The 10128-nt window shown below is 43.9% G+C and overlaps 1 protein-coding gene across 1 annotated transcript in view; it reads right to left on the bottom strand.

Moving 5' to 3' along the window:
• SLC6A17 (solute carrier family 6 member 17) overlaps window positions 1-7916 on the bottom strand; it is a 63640-nt gene extending 55724 nt beyond the window's left edge. Inside the window, exon 1 of the mRNA XM_074262959.1 lies at window positions 7003-7916. The gene's annotated coding sequence lies outside the window, so the exon portion shown is untranslated. The remainder of the gene's footprint in view (window positions 1-7002) is intronic.
• Window positions 7917-10128: the final 2212 nt, after the last annotated feature.

The raw sequence follows: 10128 nt of genomic DNA, 5'->3' as shown, positions 1-10128 counted from the left end.
AGGACAACAGCAAGAGAGAAGAAAACTTAGAGAAGACAAAATATCCAGGAAGAGTGAGAGAAGGGGCAGGTGGACTTGGGAAGTGAATTAGAATGAAAAAGAACTTAGTCAACTCATCAATTTTCTGATTGCACTGGTAAGAGAAGCATTTGCTTGCCTATATTTCCCCTCTTTTGTCTGAGCATAAATACATTTGATACAATTAATGAGAGATCCCAAGTAGATAGCTACCATAAAAAGCCCATTTATTTTGACACTGATGTTCTCCCAATGACACCAATAGCTGTGAACCAAAGTATATCATATTCTCAAAAAAAATACTCCTGAAATTTGAGGGAATCCAAATGAAAGTGGAAAGAAGTGTGATGAACATCAACAGACTGAAGCATATTGACAATATCAGGACATAAAAGACATTATCAAGCCCAAATGACAATGAACTTGTAATGCCATGAGAGTGAGGGACAATAGGACATCCCGGTAATAACAGAGCATTAAAAATAACTAAGGAAGATTTCAAACAAACTTAGTGGACCACCTTAAGATTTAGAGAAAGCTATGGGAAAAAATGACACGTGAAAGGAGATGCCAGTAGGCTGCAATCTATACCTGTAGTGGGAGGTGGCAGGTGTAGCTACATAAATGAAATCATGGATTCAAGGAACTGAGAACCCACCTATAGGAAACATCTCTATCCTTTCATTTTATGCAGGTCTCTGAAGCTATACAAAGCAGGGTACATAGTGTTGAAGGGCAGAGGGCCTGGGCCCACAGATGGGAGTATGGACAAGGGGTAGAAGAATAGGTGACATCAGCACAAGTATATTCAACCTGTCCCTCATTCTCCTCACAGTGGGGAACAGAGAGGTTTGGTGTTTAGAAAGAATAGCTATTAGACAAGCTTAAGTTTCCTTTAAGACTCCACAATGGCATTTTTCTATTAAATTGCTTTGAAGCATGTGTCTGTTCCCAGGCAGGAGACCAACATAATTCTTCCAATTTGGAATAAGGACATTAAAAAAAATCAAATAGAAAAGAAAAACACACGTCCAATTAATGTACTCCCTTCCTCTCTTGTTTAGCATGACAGTTCCTACTGCTCACAGATGGGCCCTCATAGCAACTGCCCCAAACCCTTTCTTAAGATGAACATTTTCTCTTAACTCTGAGAAGGTGGCAGAGGGAACAGTGTGTGTCCAATTACCTGAGTTATACAATGGACCAGTGAAGAGCACTTGAAGGAATATTTATCAGATACCCTTAATCACATTCATTGCTTGATGTTTTTTTCCAGATGAACTGAGGTGATTATATGCATCTTTTCTCATTGAAGCTTTTTAATGGGGGTGGGGAGTGAAATACATCGATGAGAAAACAATTTACAAGACAAATATTATTCAGTGAGACATTGGTGAAGCCAAATCTTTTTATTTTCATGTCAATGTTCTTATATTGGATCCTACCATTTTCCTGAAAATAGCCAAAAAAAGAACCCCTTCCAGTCACTCAAAGGGTGGGATTCCATGAGCACCCTATACATGGTTTCAGAACCTGGAACAGCACCATATGTTCCAAGAGCAGAGGAAAAGAATGGATCCTCTAACACTACCATTTCTTCATCTTCATCCACAGGAAAAACAAAACAAAACAATATAAAACACATTACTTCCTTGTTAAGTATATATTAAATAGCTTATCCTAGAAGTACACCACCAAACATTGGCTGCAGCTCCCTTGATAAACAGTTTTAATATGATAGCACTTAATCCCTTGTACAGTAAGTCTGGGGTTTTTAAAACTTAAGATTTAAGGAATATTACAATGGATGGGGAAATTCCGGCAGTAGAAAATTCATTTTAAGCGGAAAATCAGGCTGTAAATCAGTGAAACACAGAACCTAGCAGAAACTCAATTAAACCAGTAATTAGAAATGATGAAGTAGTAGGAGAGACAACTTGCTATTTTCAAATGATTTCCAACATTGGGCTGTATGAGATCGAATGACATCCTAGTGGTGACAACTACATCTGATAAAAATCATCTGGGGCCTTGAGAGCTGGAATATCAGTTTCTCCCTTTAAGTGGCCTTCAATCTGCACACAAAGGCTATACAATAAATACTTTAGGACCCCATATTTCAATAGTTCATAGGGAATCCAGTCATTCTATTTAAAAACTTACCTCCTGCAGGAAGTCTTCCTACAGAAATTCTGTGTAGCCCTAGTAATTTCATGCTAGCATCTTCTTAACACATCTATGCAGCTAAGCAATATGTCATTTGCATTATGCAAATGTGTGCATACATATGTTCTTTGCTTGTATGTTTTTATATGGGTGCTTTGTTTCTATACACAGTGAATACTTAATACTTTTTTTTTTCCTGAGGCAATTGGGGTTAAGTGACTTGCCCAGAGTCACACAGCTAGAATACTTTTTTTTAAATAACTAAGCTTCCCCTGTTGTGGAATGTTTCTAAGAAAATTTTGGTGAGAAGGCAGGTTGTGCTAAAATAAACACATCTCTACAAAATGGCTGCTCCAAAATGAGGCAAAAATTTCTGGGAAGTTTTCAATATCCTAATTGAGATAAGAGTTTGGAAAAGGAGACTAGTTATATCCTGATAGGGGGATGGTAATGATGATGAATCTTATCATTATCCAACATCACTTACAGGAAAATGCCTTCAACATTTCTCAGGTTGGTCAAAGATAACAAAGTGTCCATGACAGCAAAAACTTATTCCTGCTCAGTCATTTCTCAGAGTTACAGAGAGCTAGCTTCCTGAAAATATCATCACTCAGGCCTAGGAATGAATAAAGTTGGGGAGGGAATAGCAAGGGTGTCTTCTTACCTTCCTCTGAATGTGCTACATATGGCAGAACCTGATTCTCACCCAGTGACATATGCCAACACCAGTTTATAAACACCCTTGGAGCATCCTCAGTTTTACATTGGGTTCTGGGTCATTTGCAGCATAAACTGCTGCAAATTCTTGGCACTCATTCCCTTCAACAAAGAAATCTGACACACTGGGGGCCCTCACCAGGAGCAAGCTGTGCCCTGATAATGCAGACTCAGAAGTTCTCAGGGACAGTATCCAGGATCATAAGATCATAGAATGGAGCTGGGCAATATTATAAAGGTCATCTAGTCCAAAATCCCCTTCCCCCCATTGTACAGATGAAGAAACTGAGGCTTCAGAAAAGTGAAATGACTTGCTCAGTTTTACATAGACAATATGACAGAGCCTCTAACTACAAATCCAATGCTCTTTCACTTGTACTATATATCAGTCATTAGCTTTCTCTGATTCTTCCATTTTTGGGCTTGGTTGTGACTGACTCAGGAAAGATTTAAGGCATAGGGCCTAGCATATACTATTTTTATAAATGCTTAGTGACTTGATTTGTCTGGATTCATAGATATCTGAATCTAAAAATAATGTTTCCCAGTTTCTAGATTTCTGTGTGTTTTTATTCTCTATTCTCCATGTAAAGAAGGGAGATACCCATCCACTTCTAGCACCTAAATCCTGCCTGATATCTCAGTTAACATTCAACCCATATTTTCCACTTTTCCTTTCATTTGGATCTTTTCTTTTTTTTTAAAGTAGTCATGCACAGAAATCTCCAAACTCTCTGAACATAGGTCTGGGCCAACATATTTCATCTAAGTAGTCCTGGAAAATACTCAGGGGATCAGCCTGAGTTTTCAAAAATTTCAGAATCTTTTGGTTCCTTTCCCTCTTCAAAAAGAATTCAGAATTCAAATTCTTCCAGACGTCCAGACTAATATATGACTAACTTCAAAAGAGTTCCACCCATTCTATAAAGAAATAACAAAAGTCCTTTTCTAAAACATCTTGCCAGGGTTGCTCTGTAGGCAAATAGGATGCCAAGGAAAAGAAAGAATAGTTTAAAAAGAGCTGGGGTGCTTGATGTAATAGGTCCTTTTTCCATCCCATCATTTGTCTGTGGTGTTTGCAGGACATCTGATTATTTGAGAACACCTGCAGCCTGATCTGGAAGTGAGTGATAACTAGACAGGATTATGGAGAAACTCACTGAGGAGCCCAAATCCTTCTTCCCCATAGATTTTTCCGTTGCTTATCTCAGTGGCTTTAAAGGGGATTAGAGATGAAATTTCCTACTGCGGCAAAACTGGATATGAAGGACTACAGGGAACAAAGAGAATCGTACAAGATGGAAAAAGGAGTCTAGTTTTCTGGGAATCTTCTTCTTGATGCTGTCGTACTTTCCTCCAAGAAAAGGATTACTCTGTAAGGATCAAGCATGGAGGAGAGGGGTTCCCGAGGGACAAATAACCTCCCATCATTCTCCTCACAGTATCTTAAATTGACATGCACTGGCTCTTCTTGACCCTAAGGACATGCAGATTAATTAATGAATATCAAGTCCAGACACAGTGAATGAGGGAATGAGAGATCACTCGATCCTTCAGAAAGAAAATTATTTATATAAAAATAAAGCTAATATTCTACGTTTCCTCCTCCTTTAGACACCCCCTCTCTCTTTGGCAGCTTTAACCCAGTCTCCTAGTTTCATCATGAAGTAGTAAAGAATAGGATAAAAAAAAAAGAATCTAACCAAAGTGTTGGGGACTACTGAATGAGCCCCGGAGGAGAGTGGTAGGGGTGAGGATATGGAGGGTGAAGGGTGAAAGATGTGAACATGGAGTTCATAGTCAAAGGTTCAGTCTCTTAACCCTAATGCTTTTTAGAGGGAACCCAGACCTTTCCAGGTAGATTTGGTTGTGTATCCCCCAGGGTCCAATATATACAGAGTGTTTCTTCTTTCTCACCACAACCCTTTCCTGAAACCTGTGTCTGCCTGGGAAGACTTGAAGGTGGAGAAATAGGTCACATTGATGCAGTTATTGACCTTTCTGCAAACCATAAGAAATCCTGCATTTTCACTTTTGCCTCCCTTGAAACAACATATTATGGCTAGCAAAGCTCAAAAGAAGCTGAAACCCTCTCTCTCTCTCTCTCTCTCTCTCTCTCTCTCTCTCTCTCTCTCTCTCTCTCTCTCTCTCTCTCTCTCTCTCTCTCTCTTCTCTCTCTCTCTCTCTCTCTCTCTCTCTCTCTCTCTCTCTCTCACACACACACACACACACACACACACACACACACACACACACACACACAAACGAAAGGTCAAGCTTGACTTTTGCTCTGGACAGTGACCCTAGGTTCTGGTAACTGTTTAGTGGTCTGGAAGCCTGATATCCTGAGGATATGTCCAGCATTTTCTGGGGGTAACATTCCACAGCAAATCCCGTGGTCTCTCTTGGAAGTTTTAGCCTTGGGTGATCACACCATTTCCCCCCTCATAACTGATCTCTTCTAAATAGTTACATTCAGCACTCATACCATGGCTAGGCACATGACTGTGTGACTCAGGGTAAACAAACTCACTCTAATCAGAACTAGTGGGCACCATTTGGCTTACACATTGAGTCACCCACTGTGCTGAACCACGGGAATCTGGTGAAATGTAACCACATACTTGGCCATTAAAGATGCAAGCCAGCTGAGGAGTCAGATTCAGAGAGGAGAAGCTGTCAAGGACAATCAAACATACAACCTGAAAGCTTTTTTTTTTCATTCATACAAAAGTCAATTAATCTAAAAACAACAAAACCACTTCATTCTATCATATGATAACCAGAGAGCCCATTTACACATTCTTGAAGTTTTTTTTCTATTTCTGAACACATATTTTAAAAATTCTTGAAGTTCTTATCAACATAGGAAGTGTCTTAAAAATAAAATCAACTTTTTTCAGCTCTCTCCCAATTATTAACACCTTCCTTTCTTTCCACTGTCTTCACCCCCAGAGTGCAAAGTTTGAATGATTTTGGCGATCGTTAACTAAACAAAGGCCCTCGTCATATAACTCCCAAACAAAACCTAGGGCCACATAAGAGAATCTGGGACAAATTTAAAAAAAAAATACACAACATGCCACAGTGAAACAGTCAAAGAAGGCCTTGCCACTGCCATTTCAGGATGTTCCCTGCACTATAAAGCAGTTAAGCCTTGCTAAGTTTGGCCTTCTAAAAAGAAATAGCAGGTTTGGTTTCCAAATCAGTCAAACCTCTGAGGTACTCCTGGAGTTAAGGGAAGAACATAATGAATGCACTTACATTTAAAATAGCATAAAGTCACTCACCCCAATGTCTCCTCACCTCATCAATCACAACCTTTTCACAAATAGAAATTTCCCTTGAGAGTAGATCCCTACTCTGAATTCCTGAAGGGCTAAACTCAGGGGCTAAGCATTAACTATTCATCTTAGTGGCGAGCCTTCAGCTCCCCCTGCCAATGTGATATTCAAGGTCAAATGGATCTGAGGCTGAAGCCGGGCTCCCTATGGTTGGGGGGCCAGCAGCCCTCGCGTTTCAGGGTGACCAGGGAGGTGCAAGCTAAGAAGCGATCTCTTTGTGCTGAGGTGGGCCCCTGGATCTCAGGAGTTTCCTGGGTCCTACAGTCCTGCCCTTGGGCCTGGGCAATTTTAGCTGTCCTCTCCAGACTCCTTGGGAACCCAGGCGTTCTCGACACCGCCCCCCCCCACATACACCCCGCCCCAGAGAGCGCTTCCTTGCTCTGCCCCTTGGAGAGCGGTCAGCTCGGTAACCAGGCAACAGAAGTGGGAGCAGCTGGCCCGAGGTGCCCGACACCCGAAGAGGGGAGCGGGCTTCTAGCATCTCCATTCCTCAGCCTGTCTGGGCAGGTTGGGGAAAATAGCCGAGGGGGGAGGGGGAGAGGGGATGCACCCAGGGCTTTCCTTGGGGACAAGGTGGAGTTACGGGCTGATTAAAAACAGAGAAATGGGACGGTGACTACTGCCCCGAGGAAAGTTGCACCGCAAGACCCTGGCTCCAGAGCCAGGGGAAATGCCCGCTCCAGCTCCTAGGAGAGTCCGCGCCAACCGGGGAAGGAAGAAGGGAGGAGCACAGCGCCACAGGCCATCCACTCACCTGTCCTGTGGACTCCGAGGAGCCTCCGCCCCAGCGCAGCCGGGGCAGCTGAGATCCTGGCCGGATCGAGGTCCCCAGCTCCGAGCTCACGCTCACTCACACCCGCGTCCAGACGCCCGGCCGTCTGGGTGCAGCTCGGCGCTAGGAAGCCTGTCCAGAGCCCGGGGCTGCGTTTCCAGGCGGAGCTGCGCGCCGGCGCACGCGACAAGCACCCCCGCCCCCGTCCGCCCCCCTCACTTGGCTCTTGGCGTTCGGAAGCGCCAACCTTGCCCAGCCAAGCTATCCTGGGCCAGCCGCTCCAGGGGGGAGGCTCGCTTGAGGTGGCCCCGCCTCGAAGTCGCCAGGGGAGCAAAGAGCCCGCAAACGGTGACGGAGGTGGCGGGGAGGTCGTCCCTGGCCACGGCTCCCTCCTCCGGGAGGATGCCTAAGGTGGCGGGGCGCGCCCCGTGCTTTGCTCAGCTCAGCCCTGCCCCGCGCCCCGGACCGGCCTCCAGATGCCCCTGTCGGCACGAGGGACGGCGGCACTTGTACTGTCCCTGGCTCGCCGGAAGGCCACTCTTTCCGGCTGAGCTCGTGACGCAAGCTTGACTCACTAGCGGTCCCGCGTCAATGGGAGAGGCACGCGTGCTAGACTGAGCTCGGCTGAGGACAGGAGAGGAGGAGAGAGGAGGGGGGCTCCGGGAGCCACCCGTGGGCACGGAGGCCCGGGCTGAGCCCACCATCTGCTGGCCTTCCTTTCTCAGCGGCGCCTTGTCCCGGCAAGCGCTCGCCGAGGCCCGCCTGGGCACACACGCCGGGCAGGTGCCAGCAAGGCCATCTCCACCTCTGAGGCTCCTCCGGAAAGAGCAGGCTCTCGTCGCCTCACTGAGCAGGGCCCTGCAGGAGAGGGAGGCTCCTGTTTCCTGGCCCTGGACTCCCCGGGCTTACACAAAGTCTCTCCTTCTAGCCAAACTGGAGTGTTTGTTGGCCACACCCCTCAGTCAAGTTGTATGTTCTCAGCTCCCTACCCGGCTTTCCTCTCCGCCGCTCCCCACCCCCCACCCCCATCTATAGAAGAATATATATTCCCAGCTATAGAAATGGTCTTAAAGACCAAATCAAACCTTTTCCCTTACTTCTCCCTCCAAGCAGCCGAAGCCACTTATCTGTGTCGCTCCTTACAGGAGAACAGAAGGGCTTCTGTCTTACGGTACATGGGTCAGGAAGAGTAAGACACAACTGAACAACAATAACCATTCCTTTGACTCTTAGTGGGGAAACTTTTCATGAGTCCATTTTCTTCACTATCCAATTAAAGGCTAACCCTTTTGTGATGGGGGTCAAGTTGAGTCACTACAGTTCAAGACTTGGTCAGGAAGACCTGCCTTTTTCACTTACTTGGTGGATTACAAAGGCTAAATCACAACCTTGCTGAGCCTCAGTTTTCCTCATCTGTAAAACAGGTGATAATGGGGTACCTCCCTCACAGGTCAGGAAGTGCCTGAGAAAGTCTGACCTGCCTTTTTCACTTACTTGGTGGGATACAAAGGCTAAATCACAACCTCACTGAATCTCAGTTTTCCTCATCTGTAAAACAGTTGGTAATAGGATACCCCCCTCACAGGTCTTGGGAATGCCTTAGAAAATCTAACCAAAGCCAAAGGTCTTTAGGGACTAAAAAACAGACTTTGAAATGTAAAGTAGAAGGCAAAACAGACTTTCTCTACTGGGGAAAGTAGCTGAGGTTTGAATTACTCATAGGAGTAAGAAGTGGCCAGCTAGACAATTCATGTGTCTCCAGGGCACAAGATTTCATTCATTCCTTTGTTCCTGATCACTCATCTGCACAAGATCCTTAAAGAAATATGGAAAGTATAATTGACTAAATTGAGAATGATAACCCTAAGGCAAGGTGGAATGTCTTACTAAAGGAAAGGGTTTTTGAAGTAACTAGGAGTATAAGGGAGGTTATATCTTCGTTTTAACTCCTTTGTGTTAGTGTCAGAATTGAAAGAGTCCCTGAAGGAATCCAAGAAGGGGAAAAAAAAAATTCTGCCTCTTTTGTTGTAGTAACTTTAACTGAAGAAAATGCAACTTTTAGCCAGTCTGTCAAACATGCTACATGCTGGGAAGATCTCAGTGGCTGAACAACCAAGCAGGTAGGTGAGACCTTCATAGGATGGGCAGTTCCCCCATTCTATGATAAGCAACCTACATAGCCTGGTCCAGTTTAGCAGAGCAGAGTCCCCTAGCTTAGGGGACTGCTTCAGTCACCCAGAACAACAGCATTTTTTTTTCACCCAATCCACAGTACCCTGAAATGAACCAGCTCAACTGGGCAACAGAGCAATTCTGCCAAGAATACCACATTCCAAATTAAACTTGAAAGATCCAAGAAAAGATAACTAGAACCTCAAAATTCTGGAGTATTTGAAGGAGAGAGAGGGAAAAGATACTTTGTAATTACTCTTTATGATGGACCATTTTGAGTAAATATCTTTGCTATTATTTTGAGTTTATTGAGTTTACTGAATTCATGGAAGATAGTACTCTTGAACTAGCTACTTCTCAAGAGACCAGACCTATCTGGTTCCAGCTTGAGTGGAAGGAGTGAGTCCATAGCTGGATGTTGCATATTTTTAGTTCTTTGTAAACATTAAATGGCTGTATTAATGTTTATTATAATTATAATAATTATTATTATGGGAGGACCATTATTTTACATATATTTGTATCTCCTAAAACACCTAACATCTCAACTGCTACATATTCCACCAATATTTGTTGGTTGATTGACTGGCTGAAATACTTTTTCCTGAATTGGTTTTATATACCTTGGGCAGTTTTTCTCAGGTCTTAAGATATTTCTCCTTTTCCCTGCTCTCTACTTTTCCTCTGAATCTTTGTCTCTAATCAGTGACAGGCAAGACTATCTTAGTAGGTGCCAACTCAGAACCTGGTTTTATTTCTCTTTACAAGTGAAACCTAGGTATACTTTTTCCAGTTGTTTTCAGAACTGGTGGGAAATCTGGGGAGTGGTTTTCTGTCAGAGAAAACTGAAGCAAATCATATTATCAAAATGCTATATTTGCATCTCCAAGGAAGGAAAAAAGGAAGGAGGAAAAGGAGGGATGGAAGAAAGGAGGG

This window comes from Sminthopsis crassicaudata, chromosome 4 (genome assembly GCF_048593235.1).
Source record: "Sminthopsis crassicaudata isolate SCR6 chromosome 4, ASM4859323v1, whole genome shotgun sequence".
NCBI lineage: Eukaryota > Metazoa > Chordata > Mammalia > Dasyuromorphia > Dasyuridae > Sminthopsis > Sminthopsis crassicaudata.
The sequence above is the reverse complement of the archived record's forward strand: the minus strand, read 5'-3'. Positions and strand labels throughout refer to the sequence as shown.